This window comes from Ambystoma mexicanum, chromosome 5p, assembly GCF_040938575.1.
Source record: "Ambystoma mexicanum isolate Mex_15411 chromosome 5p, UKY_AmexF1_1, whole genome shotgun sequence".
Lineage (NCBI taxonomy): Eukaryota > Metazoa > Chordata > Amphibia > Caudata > Ambystomatidae > Ambystoma > Ambystoma mexicanum.
The window spans coordinates 495,035,757-495,053,826 of record NC_090930.1 but is presented as its reverse complement, the minus strand read 5'-3'; positions in this window follow the sequence as shown (position 1 = coordinate 495,053,826).

Below are 18,070 nucleotides of genomic sequence, written 5' to 3'. Positions count from 1 at the left end.
ACCATGGTCAGGGCGGAGTTCTCCATGCGTCGGGCGTTGAGGCGGGCTGAGTGCCTCGAGGAAGCTCGCTGGGAGTTTGAGGTGGACACGGGGTTGTCCCTGCGAGACCTCGGGGCCAGGACAGAGTCCCGCCTCCGGGACATCGACATGGAGTTCGATGATGCCCTGGCCGGCAACATCACAGAGTGAGCCGCAGGACTTGCCCGCTGCCATTGTATATAGTTCTTTAGTTAGTTAGTGTTAGGTTTCCTTTATTTTTTAAGTTTTTTTTGGACCGCTCGGACAATGGCCACTTTTCTGTATATATTTTTTTTATTAGTTAGTAGTAGTAGGTTTCATTTATGGTGTTGGGCTCATGGACCCTGGGATATTCTTGTACATAGTTTGATGTTTGGAAAACATTTGTTGGATTTATATTTGTGTTCACCATGAGGCAATGGTTTTTCCTTATTTTTTCCCCCCGTTATTTTGCTTTGGACTACATTAGTTTTTGGATTCCTTTGTTTTTTGATTTTTTCTATTAGTTCTCGGACATGGACCATTTGTTTTGTCATCCCCATTGTTGTGTGTTTTATTTCTTTACTTCATTTTCATCTTTAATACATATATTTATTACTTACATTTGTGGTATTTTCTCATTGGTTTCATGCATGTCATGATATGGGTTTTGACATTCACTTGCACCCATTGTGTATGTGTGTGTGACGGACATGTGTTCATTTACATACTTGCCATTGGGGTTGTATCATGTAATTGCATCTACTATGTGGGTGGATGCAATCCTTGGCTGGGTGTTTGTGCTGGGTATGCTGCCCATTACTGCCATGATTGCGTTTCGTCAGGACCTGGGGGCAGGGGGACATGAGTGGGGGCCTGCTGGGGGGTGGGGGTGCAAGGGGACATGGTTGGGGGCCTGCTGGCAGGTGCCCCACAGTGCTGGGGGTTGGGGGTGCAGGGGGACATGAGTGGGGGCCTGCTGGGGGGTGGGGGTGCAAGGGGACATGGTTGGGGGCCTGCTGGGGGGTGGGGGTGCAAGGGGACATGGTTGGGGGCCTGCTGGCAGGTGCCCCACAGTGCTGGGGGGTGGGGGTGCAGGGGGACATGAGTGGGGGCCTGCTGGGGGGTGGGGGTGCAAGGGGACATGGTTGGGGGCCTGCTGGCAGGTGCCCCACAGTGCTGGGGGGTGGGGGTGCAGGGGGACATGAGTGGGGGCCTGCTGGGGGGTGGGAGTGCAAGGGGACATGGTTGGGGGCCTTTTGGGGGGTGGGGGTGCAAGGGGACCTGTGGCTTGGCTGGGGGGCATGCCCATGGTGGATGGGCTGCCTGCGGGACATGACCTGGGGTGCAGGGTAGTCCCCTGTGGTGTGGGCTGCCTGCAGAGGTCGTGGAGGGGGTAGAGGGGAGACCTGGGAGGACCCACACTGGCAATTCACCTCTTCAACTTCCCGCACACCCACGTAATACACTGCCCCACTCGCACAGGCCCAATCGCGTGTAGGATTTCTCGCGCACCCCTGTAATACACGTACCCAGGCCAATCGCGTGTAGATTTTCTCGCGCACCCCTGAAATCCACGTACCCAGCCACCCAGCCAATCGCGTGTAGATTTTCTCGCGCACCCCTGTAATACACGTACCCAGGCCAATCGCGTGTAGAATTTCTCGCGCACCCCTGAAATCCACGTACCCAGGCCAATCGCGTGTAGCATTTCTCGCGCACCCCTGAAATCCACGTACCCAGCCCAATCGCGTGTAGATTTTCTCGCGCACCCCTGTAATACACGTACCCAGGCCAATCGCGTGTAGAATTTCTCGCGCACCCCTGAAATCCATGTACCCAGCCCAATCGCGTGTAGATTTTCTCGCGCACCCCTGTAATACACGTACCCAGGCCAATCGCGTGTAGCATTTCTCGCGCACCCCTGAAATCCACGTACCCAGCCCAATCGCGTGTAGATTTTCTCGCGCACCCCTGTAATACACGTACCAGGCCAATCGCGTGTAGAATTTCTCGCGCACCCCTGAAATCCACGTACCCAGCCCAATCGCGTGTAGATTTTCTCACGCACCCCTGTAATACACGTACCCAGGCCAATCGCGTGTAGAATTTCTCGCGCACCCCTGAAATCCACATACCCAGGCCAATCGCGTGTAGATTTTCTCACGCACCCCTGTAATACACGTACCCAGGCCAATCGCGTGTGGAATTTCTCGCGCACCCCTGAAATCCACGTACCCAGGCCAATCGCGTGTAGATTTTCTCGCGCACCCCTGTAATACATGTACCAAGGCCTATCGCGTGTGGGAACACCCGCACACCCCTGAAATACACGCTCCCCGCTCTGCGTTTGCTGCTGCCCTTTGCGCTGGATTGGGGATTTTGATGGCTTTTCCCTGCGCGAGGGGCGTTCTTGGGGGCGTAACTGACGCTGCTGCTGGGTCGCTGCGCCACTCTGCGCCACGGCTGGTTGTGGATGTTGGAATCCATAAATACGCTGTGCGCCTGAATGTGTTTCGGCGCACGCGGCGCCACTTGTGCGCCGAATTCTATGAATTGGCCCCTTAATATCACTTGCGCACTGGACAGGTATCCATATTTTGCATTAGTTTAATTTTTCATTTTGTCTTTGCCTTTCACATATTGATTGAGGAATTGGCGTAAAGACTTGAAACATTTTTGGGGAATGTTACACATTGACGTGCAAGGCCATTTGTACACTAGATGTTCTGATTCAGTTGAATGGAGAGGTAATTCTAAGTTTTCAGGGCATATTTTTGTAAGCAGTACTTCTTGTTCCATTAAGGTATTATTAACTTTTTCATAACCTCAACCACTGCTTTGTATGGCAATTGTATTTGTTTGCCTTTGTTTGTATGCTTCTTCATTAAAGTATGGTTCTGTGCTTGTAGTGTGACTCCATTCACCTCTGCAGATATTTAAGAAGTTCTTTCTGTTGACATTTCGTTTATTGAGAAGTCTTTTTTGTAATTTAGTCATTAGTTTTGTTAGTGGTTTCATTTTGTTTAACACTAAAATAAATAACTTTCTTTTGAGAAGAACTGCACTGTCTATCAACGCTTCTAAGATTAATTTCCTACGATAGGTTTTAAGGGTTGAACCAGGTTTCTATCCTGTTTTTATAAGATTTTGAAGGACTCTGTGACAGAACATTTTGGCTAAAATACTTTTCTTGGTATGCCTACTTTGCACTATATCAAGATTTATAGAAGCAGTTTTATCTGTAGTGATAGCTGATTTTTTGTTAATTGTTTTCTGGTTTGTTTTACATTTTGATAGAGGGGGCAACATTTCTGTACTTGAAACTTCTTTTGTTTCACTTCACTAAATGACTGTACTAGCTGTTTTGTTTCAAATTTTTTTTACAAATTCTGCTAGAGATGGATGTTTATGTTGGACACTTTTATTTTCATTTGCTCTACTTCTGCGTTGCTTTCTACGGACTTGATTTTTGGTAGGCATTCTTTAGGGTCTGTTGAAAAAATAAAGAAGGTATGGGTTGGGTGTTATGCGATGTATGTGTGCTGTGTGCATGCGTGTTTGAGTAAGATGATAAAGATGTATGTAATGGTGTGTGATTGTGCATTGGGCAACTACAACTATTAGGGATGGGTATTCTTGAATTAATGTGTTACTAAACTGGGGTTCAGATGACAGGGAAAAGTAAGCTAGTGGTGTGGAGAAGTACAAATAGTAAATCTAATGCTATATAATTAAAACAGTTGTTTGTTCTATAACATCAAAATTCTAGCGGCTGAGTTGGGTAATTTGTGTGTCGAAAAAAAGGAATTTGTGGGCCATTCTGGCTGTAAATCGCTATTTAAGAAATGGGGATTTTTGGACAGAATGGTGCACAATCTCTATTTTTAGGCACAGAAATAGCTGAATTAACCTTACAGTGTGTTTGAGTAATAATACAAATATTATGGTGGTATTCAACTTACTTTTTTTCTAAAATGAGCAGGTTACTTCTTAGTTGTTCTTTGTACTTCAAATTCAGCTGCTTCTTTTCAGGAGAATGGTCTTCACTGCAATCGTAAAAGAAACAAATTAGTAATTTTGTTTGTATATAGCACTGTTTTTAATTTAGACATTGATTTTTTTAATTGACATCCTCAGCGCCTTCCTCAAAACCATTAAAAGTATCTTATTCACATAAAATAAGTCGCACCAGTTGAATACATATCATGGGCCTCATTACGAACCAGGCGGTAAGTTACCGCCTGGGTCGTACCCTTACCACCATGGTGTAAACTATGTTTACACCATGGTGGATGGTGGATTTACCGCCCCATTCCAAGGTGGGTGGGGCGGTAAATCCCCATTTCCCATTTTACCCTTCCCCATTCCCATTTTTGCCCCATAGGGCATAATTGGAGTGGGGAAGGCGCTAATTACGCCACCGTAAATTACAGTGGCGTAATTAGCACCATGGACCCTTAGCGCCATGGATTTTAACGCCTGCAAAAAGCAGGCGTTAAAATCACCATGGCGCTAAGGGACCTTGTAATCAGGCGTTAAGGGTCGGCGCCGTTTGCGGCGCCGTTAACCCCTTAACGCCTGACTCGTAATGAGGCCCCATATGTTCTTAATGAATAAACTGTATTGCAATGACTAACTGTAGCAAACAAAATATCTTTACTATGCCTTGTGAAATTCATAATGTACCACTGAATACCACTATTCCTGTAAATAAACTCTTGCAAGTAATAGTGCCTCAATGTCATGGGCTGCTTGCGCTATATAAATATAAGTAAGTAAATAAATAAATAAATGAATGTTTATCTTATTGTACAAGTATTATTGTTTGATATTTGAACATAGTGTGTGCATGCAATTTTGTTTGACTATATGCAGTCTATATATTTTATTTAAAAAATGTTTCTTCAACGTGATTTGAATATGTGTGTGTAAAAAGAAATTAAATAGTATAAAGGTTTGTAAGTGACAGTTGATTTTAGGAGATGGAAAAAAAGACAGTAAATTCATTTTACAGATTATTCAAGCTAAAAGTCAGTTAATCTGTTTATATGAAACTAGAAGAATTGTACATGTACTTTACAGAAAATAGCATACCTGTAGTTTGTGTTCATGCATATGAATATGCATGGAGCTGCAAGAAGAAATCTTGGAGACTTTTACAGTATTTCTTGTAAAAGGTGCTTTCCAATGAAATGACACTTGTACTCAGAGAGATTCACAGTACATTTGCAGTGTTGATCTATGATGATGCAGTTAGAAGTAGAGGTCTTCTATGTGATTGGTAGATGGTCATGTGACTTCTTAGCTACATCCAATGAGGGAATGGCACAGAGAGTGAAGTGGAAATGGTAGAAGGGCTGTCCATGTTACGATATGTCCGTGGACATGGCTGTAGTTCGCGGACATCGGGTGTTACATCCGGGGATTTTTCGGGTTGGGAAGCCATGCAAATTAGAATGAGCATAGAAAGGGATTGGTCAGGAAAGTTTAGTGGGTGTGTTGTGCCAGGAGAGAGTTTCTCAGATACTCTTTTTGCTGAGAGAAGAACAGATAGCTATGGCTGTGTGTTTCAGAAAACAGATTGTTTGGATTTTTGGAGTCTCGTGGATACATTGGTTGAAGGTGCATGCAGAAAGCTGTGGAGTAGCTGTAGATCTTGGATTCCCACATGTGGAAGTACACTGGCGTGGAGTACATGGAATGAAGTGGTTGGACTTGCTACCTCTCTGTGCTACTTTGGAGGCAGAGCAACATCCAGATATGATTATAATTCACTGTGGAGGGAACAGTTTAGGACATGTGTCTGGAATTTCTTTGCAATTTGCAATGAAAGAAGGACTTGGGAAGGTCATGGACATGTTTCCAAATTATCAAGTAATTTTTTCACGGATTGCGCAGAGACAAATGTGGCTTCGTTCTTCTTCATTTGGTCCACAAATGGAGAAAGCAAGGCACAATGTCAAGAAGGCTGATTGTGCCTTTCTAAGAGATTTTGGCATGTCCTCTTTTCACAATGAAAATATTATGTTTCGTAGTACATACATTTTTCACAGAGATGGAGTCCATCTAACTTATGCTGGCAATCAGATTTTTCTGAGAAATATTCAAAATGCATTGCAACCTTTATTTTAGAATTACATCATCCATTTTGTAGTAGGTGTTGAGCATTTATAATTTTTCAAACACAAACACCACCAAAAGGCTCTTTTCAGAGCCACCACTTCCTCCCAGAGAAAATTGCAATGGTTATGATAGGGCAGCACCCCAAAATCTTAGATGTCCGCAGACTTCTAAAAAATACACAGGGCCCTGCTTCATTTATTTTCACTTCTATTTTTTAACTGTGAAAGGCGGCTCTGAAAAGAGCCTTTTTTTTGGGGATTTTTGTTGTTTTATATTTTTTTTGTTTTTTTATACAAGATACACTAGGAGAGGAGGGGAAAGGAGGGTAAAGGGGGGACACCAACCATGGGCATAAGAAAGGGCATGCTGAGAGAGGAAGATGTAGAGTTGGTTTTATTTGGGTAGTGAGCAGATCTTCTCGTGCTCTACATTTGTGATGTCATCTTTGATGGCGTGGGTGTTAGTCTTAGCAGTGCACGGTGGTGGCGTGAGTTATGGTTTCTTAGCTTACCATAACTGGCGAATTTCAGGGGTTTTTCGATTTTACTTGGAACCATAACATCCCTTTAACAAAGTTTTTTCACTGAATTTCATAGGTTTTTAGTAGCGCAACTTAACCATAACGTCCCTTTAGCAAAGTTTTTTCACTGAATATATATATATATATACACTAACAAAAAACCTTGTTAAAGGGACGTTATGGTTAAGTTGCACTAGCAAAAACCTATTAAATTTGTTGGAAAAACATTGTTACAGGGACGTTATGCTTAAAGGTAAAACCAAAAAACCCACAAATTCGACAGTTATGGTAAGCTTAGGAACCATAACTCATGCCACCAGTGTGCACTGCAAGGACTAACACCCATGACATCAAAGCTGGCATCACAAAAACCTTGCGAAACAGCACTTCATTGCCACTGTATGACAAAGGCATGCCATTTGGTGTGAAAAGGTTTATGTAGAGTGAACCAATGTTCTCATTCTCACAGTGGAACATCCCAGCAGCACTTAAGAAGTCACAATGCTTTTTTGTTTGTTTGTTTGTTTATTTATTTCTATTGCGCACCAAATCCAAAGTTAACAGGACACAGCAGTAAGGAAATGCAAAGCTTACAGGGTTACAAATAGGACACAGTGGGAGAAAATATATTTACAGGTATGATTACAGTCAAAATATATATACAAATGTACAGGTTATAAACAGGTTATACTCCAAGTTACAATTAAATAAAAGGATGGGCTGGGGCAGCCTAGATAAGGATGATACAACAGTAAAAACTAATGGTCATTAGAGTTAAGCAGGTTGATGTAGTTATTTCTGAGGTGTAGAGATGGTTGATCTGCTCTAGGCTTGTGAGGCAAGGAGTTCCAAAGTTTGTCAGCCTTTACGGGAAAGGTATTACCGCCAATCTTGGTAGTCTGAATCTAGGTACCACGAGGCAATTGGCATTACCGGCACCCGTCGGTCTGATAGACGTTCTTCTATTTAGTCTGTCTATGAGCTAGCTAGGGGCAGCATTCATTAACGCTTTGTGGGTCAGGGAGACCATTTTTAGAAGAATTTCATTGTGGGTAGAGAGGCATTTATATTGGCGTCTGGTAGAAGAGATATGTTTTCTTTTATTCATGCCTAGTGCAGCTCTTAAGGTGTTATTTTGAAGAGTTTGTAACCTCTGGATAATGGCTTTATTGGCGCCACTGTATAGAGCATTGCAGTAATCTAGCCTAGACAGTATTAATGTTCTAGCCAGGGTCATACAGCTGTCATTTGAAAGGAATGGCTTGCCTGCCCTGATAAGCTTACAAGTGTAAGCGGTGGTAGAGGCTAGAGATTTAATTTGTTTGTCAAAGGACATGGTTGAATCAAGGTAAAAGCCAAGGGTTTTTACCTCTTTGGTTACCCTGATGATGTTTCCATCGATGGTGAATGAAGAATATTCATGGCCTAGTTTATTCTGGTTAGAATGGGTACTCAGGATTATCAACTCTGTCTTATCATCATTCAGGCATACACCGTGAGTGGCCATCCATGCCTGGATGATGAGATACACTCTATTCACCAATGCCAAATCCTTGCCATAATCCCCAGAAAGAGGGAGTAGAGTCTGAGTATCATCTGCATAGTTAGTGTAGGTTATACCCAGTAGGTCCAGATCATCGAACAAGGGTTTGGTGAATATATTGTATAAAGTAGGGGAGACACAGGAGCCCTGGGGTACACCGCACGTGATAGGAACAGGGTCCGCCACTGCCGATGGGTAGAAGACTCTCATGGTTCTCTTACTCAGGAATGATTCTATCCATCGGATGGCCTCTCTAGAAAAGTGAGCTGCTGAGTCCAAGTGACTACATAGAACCTTATGATCCACTAAGTCAAATGCAGCTGAGGGATCTAGCAGTAGGAGGAGGGCTGTCTTACCTTTATCTCTCAGCTCATCAACTTGTGTTTTTAAGTCGATAAGGGCGGTTTCCGTCCCATGGAATGGGCGGAAGCCAGATTGTCTAGCTCCAAGGAGCTTATGCAGTTCAAGATATTTTTGAATCTGAGTATAAGCAACCTTGTCAAGTATTTAGAGTAAGAATGGTACCGTCATGATGGGGCGGTAGTTAGTAGGAATAAGTGGGTCTAGGGTTTGCTTCTTTAGGAGCGGGAACACCCATGATTGTTTTAGGTTGGAGGGAATGTGCCAGAGGAGAAAGAGGCATTGATCAGTTTAGATATGAAGGGTGACAGATCTCTAGCAGCATCTTTAATGATCTGAGCTAGGCAAATTGGATGGCTTGAGAGATAGGATGACTTTCTCTACCTCTAAAATAGTGGTTTTAGTGAAGTGGAATCTACTGGTCTGGACAGTGGGTATTTCACTAGTCGGAGGGGTGTTTGATTTGTGCTGTGGATTCAAGGTATCTTTTTTTGGTTTATTTTATTTTGGAGAGTATCTATTTTATTAGATCGTGCATGTTGAATATCTGAACACCAGGTCTTACTTTTGATGCAGATGTCAGGTGTGGGAATCGGGCACTCTAGTTCTTTTAGTAAGATGAATAATTTATTCATGCTCGAATTGGATTTGGCAATAAGTTTGTTATAGTTTTGTTTTGCCAGGAAGATTTCATTTTTATATTGCATGGAAATTGTAGTTAGCCTAGCTTTATTCTCAATGGATGGGCATAGTCTCCTGGTAGTTTCACATTTCATTTTCAGGAGGTGTAGATCCTTTAACTGTGGAGTGAACCACTTGTTTATATGGGCTTTAGGTTTTCTCGGTCTAAGTTTAAGTGGAGCAATCTTGTCCAGTGTGGTGAGCATAAATTTGTTATATTCGTGGACCAATGTGCCAGTGTCTAGGTTATCAGACATTGAGTTTAAAGTGGGGAGAATGGCGGGAATCACTTTGTCCACTGTGATATTCTTTTTGTTTCTAGTTGGGCAGGGTGGGGCTGTTTGAGGGGCCATAGTGGGTGGTATGATAGTTGATAATGTGAAAGACACAAGGGAGTGGTCCCTCCACAGTTGCGGTGTAATGGAAGTGATGGTGGCCATGCAATTATAATCGGCTACCCAGTCTAGGGTTCTCCCTTTAATATGGGTAGGTTTGTTAATTTTTTGTGACAGGCCTAGTGCTGTAAGGATATTGGTTATTTTGAGGGCATGCTTGTCTGCTGGATTGTTGAAACCTAAATTGAAGTCACCTAATAGTAGTAGTTGGGTAGGCGTTTTAAGGTTGTTAGCTAGTATGCTGTGCATATCCTCCTCAAATTTCCCAAGAGGACCAGGTGGTATGTTGGTGGTCTGTTGATGAGACCCCTTCCAACCTCTGGCTGGCGAGAGGATTCATTGGAATATTCCACACTATTCTCGGGGGTATACATGAGAAAAGCAACTTGGCAGTAGGAAAAAGTGCTGCAAGGCTTTCATCATAATCTTCAGTTGACAGAACACACAGGAACAAGGTATGTATCCCATAAAGAAGGCTCCAAAGCGCACAATCACTACATGAACAGTTGACGAAGAGGCCATGCGTCGACATTCTAGAAGCAGTCTGCCAAAACAGCAGGATTCGACTACTCCACAAAGTGTCCACTTCCTCCAAACCGAAATTGCCAGACATGTCTTCTTGGAGGGCATACACGCACAGATCTTCCACAAAGCCATCATCCACAATGAAAACTGTATGTCTTGCCATGTTTGCCAGCCACAGTACTTAAAGTAATGGGGAATGTGAATGCCTCCCTTTCCTGTGACGCAAACCCAAAGCACATGATTGGCCAAAGGCCATAGTCCCATTTCTATTGGCCAGCATGCTCACAAACGCAGAATGCGGCACGTGCCTTTTTCTAAGCACCGCCAGGGCCGTGCCCCAGTGAAGCAGGAGGAGTCCTTCTTCCTATTGGCGCGCTTTCCTCTGACACACACCCTGAGCAGCACATGATAGGACAATCGCTACAGTCCCATTTCCATAGGCCAGCATGTGAGGAGCGTCAAATGTGTCACATGCGGGTTCCCAAGTACTTCAAGGGCCGATCCCCAGTGCAGCAGGAGTCACTCTTCCTATTGCCACACATCCTATGCAACTCATTGGACAATCACCACGGTTCCATTTTCTTGGTCGCAACCCGCAAAATGCCTGCATGTGACTTTCGTGCTGCTTGTAGTCGTGGGGGAATAACTTGCAACCAGGGCAGGGGGAGTTCGTACTAAGGTGTGACTCTTAAAGTCTTAGAGTTTTTTTTGCGTAGATTCTCCTACAACAACACCTTTGTTGTCTGTTTTTAGTAGCTTTTGTGTTTTCATCTACGCGCAGTAGTTCAATAAAGTGTTCACCACATCCTGTAGACAAGCAAACAAAACTGCATTGCCAATGGATGACACCAAAATGCAATTTTCTTGGAAAACCTCAGCATGTCCACAAGTAATAAGGTCATTATTGCAGAAGAACATTCCACGAACGGACAAAAAAGTGTACATGCTTCTGTTGATGAGACACCTTCCTTCATCTGGCTTGGAACAACATCCATGAGAAGTAGGCCATACTCTTCACTGTATTATAGATGAGAAAAGCACCTTGGTGATGGGAAAAAGCATCCTCACGACATCCAGCAACCTCCTCAGTCTACGGAACAAATGTAAGCTAGGCAGGTAACCCATATGCATGCCGCCGTAATGAATTACGATAACATCTCCTTCTGGAATTGTGGCGAAGGCCTTGCAAAGTGCATGCATATCGACGAAATGGCCCTCATACACAGCGTTCCTCATGATCTCATAGTGGCTGGAGAATATGCCAGCAGTCTGCACAATTCGTCCACTCCTTCCAAGCCAAAATTGCCATCAAAGTTTCTTTGCAGGGCATATGTGTGCAAATCTATTACAAAGGGATCACCTACAGTCAACACAATACGTTTCGCCATGTCAGCCACCCTCAGTATGCAGAGTATAATGTGCAACCGTTTCACCTCCCCTTCCTCTTAACCACACCAGCACTACCTGATTGGCTAATCCCCACACTGCCATGGCAATTGGGCAAGGTGGTGTAAAGGGCAGAATGTGGCACGTGCGCCTCCCAAAGTAGCGTGTGGCCCACACCCCTGTAAAACTGGAACAGTTCTTCTTCCCTTGCCCCTATCTTCTTTGCAGCTGTACTTCATTAGGTTACTGGTAAATAGACACACACACATCCACCAATTGCATTGAAGCCGCCATCATCGAATACTGTCACTGCTGTACAACACTTGAAATGTACCGTTACATATTTACAGTACAAATGTCGTGCCATTCCAAAGCACATCCACTACAAAGTTCAATGAAAGTATGCACGATTTCTCCATCCGCCTACATCGACATAGCCACCCAGGATGTGGCACGTGCAATCCTGAAAGTACAGTGTAATCAATTACCTTTTTGTGACAGTGAAGGTGGGGGGAGGGGGTTGGGTGGTAAACAATATAAAACTGTGCAGGGGATGCAGTCTTCCAGCGTATATGTATAGTGTTTTTTTTTTTATGCTTGAGCAAGCAATTATTTTTTGTATTTTCTCTTTGTATGCATTTCTGTTTGCCTGTCCTCACATTTTTACAACTTCTGGTCAATGCTTCTTGCACAGTGTGAAAGAAAACGGTATTGCCAATGGCGCTCAAATAAATGCCATTTCCACGGAACCACTACATATTTTGCAACCTCATTATCTCATAGTGGGTGGAGAACATGACAGCAGTCTGCATAAACTGACACATTATTCTGTTTATAACACACCTTTCCGACTCATGGACCCACACTGCTCTTGGTGTTATGCAGGAGAAAAGCACCCTGGCAGTAGGAAAAATACACATCACTGCGGTCAGCAACCTCATCAGTAGACCGATTAATCCTCCGCACGACATCTAACCCAAATGTGCACTTCCATAGTGCACCACAACACAGTCCACGTTCGTGACAGACGCCACATATCTGCAAAGGCGAACCATCCTACCAAAACTGCAGTCTCCCTGACAGGCCCAGAAAGAGCCCACTCCTTCCAACCCAACATTACCTGCAACACCTCTTTGCACGCAACACCTGTGCAGATGGCGCACCAAGCTATCACCGACGATAAGCACTGTGCGTCGTCCATGTCAGCCACCCTCACAAGACAGTATTGTGACGAAATGGTACAGCCCCTTCCTACAAACCACGCCCTAATCTCCTAATTGCCTATTTCCCACAATTCCATTTCCATTTCCACCCTGCTCATAATGGGAGGATGTGCGCTTTCCCATCTACAGTGAGGGCCACAGCCCAGTGAAGCTCTGCCAACACTTCTTCCCTTCGCACGGTCACTTTTTGCAGCATTCCCTAAATTGGGTGCTGTCACATTTCAAAGCACGCATGCACCAATCACACACAAAACCTCTGCATTTCACACTGTGATGTCTATACACCACTCCTAATTTACCACTTAACACTCTCACTACACGTTCCATTTGATTGCAGAGCCCCTCCTCCAGAAATTTCTGCTACAGAAGGCACTATTACAGCATCCACAAACATCCTAACACGCCCCAAGCACACATTCAGCTATGCACACAACATTGCAACCCTTTCCACACCCACCACAACACTACACATCCAAGCAAGCCAACATGTGGGCACCTAACATTATGCACAAACGTTACATACGTAGCTGCAATTTTACCCCAAACCATAAAACACCCATTCACGAAAATGTGTCACATTTAGCAGAAGCCACAAGCATAGCACAGCCTGCACCACCCCTACGCACTACCATTCACCCACTATTGTGTCACTGCCAGCCTATGCACACCGCCTTCACAACATTGGGCCTACTTCAATAAATGTGTACAGAGCATAGTAACCAACCACATATAAGCTGCCCTTCAACCATACCCACTTCCATACTCACATTACGTATGCACTGCACCCTATGGCCACACTACTCAACTCCTCACTGCACCATCTCCTGCCGCACACAAAATACTGTAGCATGTTTCAACTATCATCACAACCATAGAAGGCAAAATAAACACTTTGCAACTCACTTGTGCTGCTGTAGCATGTTGACAATGTGCTCCACACACATTCTCCAAAGATCACCACCCTGTCCCTCATACACTGCCAAACCTGCATTGCTCCAGTGGGTCTGCTCCTTGCACACATTTCCCTCACTGTAATTCAACAATACATGTCAGCATATCACCAACTACCACTATGCACATATGCACCACTGGCACCAGCACTCCTAACCAAACTCGACACTGCAATGGACATACACATCATTACATACAACTGTTACCATAATGTATAAACATTACACTGTCTCTGGCACCCCTACGCCCTTTCACTCACATACTATTGTCTTACCCACTTCCACTCAGAAAGGATTGTTTCACTGGCAACATAAACACAATATGTTTACAACATTTCCCATACTGCAAGCATTGTGCACACAGAACACTATCCAAGCACAGATAAGCTGCTCTTCAACCATACCCTGTAACATACTGACAGTATACAAGCATTGCACCCACTGCCCACACAGCGTGACTTTTCACTGTAGCATCTCCAACCACACGGCACTGCCATGGAGCTATGCAGTAACATCACTCCACCGCCGCACTGCCCTCCGATACACCATGGCGGCTTTCCCAAAAACTGTTGATGCACAGCACGCTTCCCTCCAGTGTGTAATATATATATATATATATATATATATATATATATATATATATATATATATATATATTTTTTTTTTTTTCTTTTTTCAGCCAAAGTGGTATACTAGCAAGAGATCCATTGCCCTCTAATGTAACCAGGATAACCTATAATATAAGCAGGATAATCTATAACGAAAGCAGGATAACCTTTTGTCTATTCACCATGCTGAGAACACCTGAACCATTTTGCTTGCTATACTGTGGTGCTTTGGCTTTCTAAATTGAAAAGATATGCAATCCATCAGGTGTCATGCAACATCGAGTGGCAGAAAAAGACAATATAACTAAAAATGAGCAAGCAGGGAAAGGCAGAAGCTGACACATGCATAGGAAGAAAAACCGCACACTAGGACTCATATTCCATAATGAGTAAGGTAAAACGAACGCGTTAAATCAAAGCGTAAACATTTTGTTTGTTTGTTTGTTTGTTTATTTTATTTGTATAGCGCTCCAGACCCAGGGGTATAAGGGTGCTTAAGAAGATGGTTAGAACATTTTACGCATTCATTTTACATTACTAATTTTGTAATATATTTGTATGGCAGTATGGCAGAGAGCGTGAACAGATCGTAATTTATAATACCACCTCCACCATAAAATACTCCGGCATTCATTTCAGCATTCCATTTTCATCAGCAAAGAGCAGGTGGATTCTGTAAATGCTGCCAGCCAATTGTAAATGGCAGGGGGTATTAACTCCATACTCCATTTGCCTCCAGTTTACACCTCTCTTTTGAACTCCGAAATGCAAATGATCAAAATGATGTGCAGGGGTCCGTTTGCATCTAAGTGCAAATGTAGCAGGTCCTCTCTGGTTTATTTACAGGGAACTGGAAAATGTGTCCTGTAGCTTATTGAAGATAAGCAAGCGTGCAATAATAGGAGAGGGGAGGAGGGTGAAGGGATGGTCAGGGCAGAGGGCTTGTGAGAAAAGCCAGTGACAGGGGAGGACAGGTAGACAGAGCCAGGACGAGTGCGGCAGAGAGTGCAGGGGAAGGAAGGTCCACGAGCTAAGTGTGAGATAAGGGGCTGGGGGGCTATCGGAGTGCAGGCCCAGCCAGGCTAGTGTAGGGGGAGGAGGTCCAGAGGGCAAGTGCAGGATGAGGGGGGTTCACAGAGACCAAGTGCAGGGGTAGACTGGACTAGGGGGGCCTTGTACCCTGTTAGAATCCGAAGGAACCAGGCAGCCAGTCAAAAGGCAGACAGAAGCAATTAGCAGGGGTGGGAGAGAGAGAAAGAAGAATTGAAATGGAAGGTCTTGAGAAGCTTCCAGAACATAAGGAGATCCGGCTCAAATCTGAGAGGGGCATGAAGGCCATTCGAGAGGGAGGCACCTGCGGAGGAGAGAGATCTACCCCTCCCACTTTCTGCTTGGAAAAGCATCTTATCTGCATAGAGGTAGAGCTAGAAGACTGAAGGCCTCTAGCAGGGAGGTATTTAATGAAAGAGAGTTGGATGTAGTGGGGTGCCTGGCCCCAGAAAGCTTGTGAATGATGCATAGGGTCTGGATCTTGATCCTTGTAGCAACCAGGAGCCGGTGGAGAGATTTAAGGGCTGGAGAGATGCGGTCCCTGGGCTTGAGGCCAAGGATAAGTCTCACAGTGCTGTTCTGGATTAGTTGAAGGGGGCAAAGGGAGGTGTGAGGCAGATTGAGGAAGAGTATTTTGCAGGAGTCAAGTCTGGAGAGGACCAGAGCTCTGGAGCCATTGAATTTTTAGCAGATGGTGAGGAAAGGGAGAAAACCTCTGAGGAGGTGCAGCTGAAAGTGGGCCTTGATGGTAAAGTCCATGATGCGAGGAGAGTAGGAGGGAGAGGAGTCAAAGATGACACCAAGGTTTTTTGCCTCACAGGAGGTTGTGAGGAGGGGGCCCATGGAAGGTGACCAGAGTGTGAGAGGGAAAGAGGGAGCAGGGGTCCCAATGAGAAGGATCTCTGTCTTACTGGCATTAAGGCAGAGATCGTTAGCAGTGCACCATGCCTGAATAGCAGACAGGCAGTCAGGATTGGGAGAGGAAGAGGAGGAGCAGAGGAGGGAAGCTTGACGGAGAGCTGTGTGTCATCCGCATAACACTGGAAGTTAGGAGAGAAGATGGAGATCAAATGGGCTAGAGGGACCAGGTAGATATTGAAAAGCAAGGCGAGAAGATGTGATATGGTGGAGAGAAAAGGGCCCAGTTGAACCTGGGAGGGTCGGTCAAAGAGGAAGGAGGTCAACTAGTCCAGAGCCAGGTCTGTGATGCCAAGGTTATCACAGGGCTGACTTAGCAGGGTGGCATGATTGACCGTATCAAAGGCAGAGGAAAGGTCAAAAAGGATGAGAACGGAAGGAGAGCCGGAACTGACATTAGAGAGCAAGTCTTCACAGGTGTTCAGGAGAGCGGTTTCTGTGCCTCTGGCAACCCTGAAGCCAGACTGGTGGTCGTGGAGACAACCAACAGATGGAGTGTGGTGGATAAGCTGGGAGATGACCAGCTTGGGGCAGGGCGTAGTGAAGACATTGTCAACCAGGATCAACTTCTTGGACAGAGAGTGCCTGTGAAAGATCAGATTTGAGCAAACATGGTATTGGTGGATTAATTGAGATTTCACAGTATCTGCCTCTGAGACTTTGAAGGCTAGAGCTTTCCGAAGTCTAAAAAGTGCATTTATCATCTCCATGCTAAAGGCGTTTCCTGCTACCTTCCGAGAATTTCAACTCCCTAATGGCAACAACTTGTTTTCTAATTTTAACCATATCCTTCTACTCCCTTTTCGAAGTGTCCTTTAATCATACATGCCTGTAAACTACAACACACTTTCATTGCAGTAAAAAAGGGTCTTCTAAGGACGCTCGTTTTGCAATCATTCCCTACCTTTGATTGTTTTTCCAAGTGTTATGAAAAGGATTTTCTATTCCTTTTGTTTTAGAATGTGTCACTATGCATAGTTAATGTTTGCTGTATACTTAAAACTTAAATGTAATTCCACTACAACCCATTGGAGGCCATAGTGCCCTAGTGCTAATTCTGTGCAAAATTGCACTTGCTCTGGAATGATGTTTCTGTAATCAGGCCGATGACTTTCTGGGGCCAGCAGAACTGGACTTTATTTCCTGTGCCATTGTTTTGTAAGAGGATTCAATTCAACACTACAGCTAAGTCAATGCCTAGTCTGGGATACTGAATGGAAACCCTTATTGATATATCTTTATGTCCAGTTCATGAGTTCTGGATGACTACCCCTATATAACACCCCTCTCTTGGAATCCCCCTGACCCCACTGAGCCAAGAAGTAGTTCTGTTTTGCAAGTTAAAAGGTTTATTTGAGAATTTAAACAATATATATATATATATATATATATATATATATGTATATATATATATATATATATATATATATATATATATATATATATATATATATATATATATATATATATATATATCACACTTTATAATAAATTAATAATTGAATATCACACTTAATCTGAGCAGTAATCAATAATGGATAGTCTGGCACTAGCACACTTATTTATATTCAATGATGAGTGGTTATAGGATGGATAAGATAGCAACAATACTTTTATGGTTTCAAATGGATGCAAGGTGGAATGAAAATGCAGTACAGAAAATAACTTGATATGATTTCAACAAAACAATGTAATCACTTTCCTCTGGCAATCCACTCCCCCCCTTTATGCAATGCAAGGAAATGGAAGGATATCACACAGTTCTCAGAAATGCAATCAAATGTAATT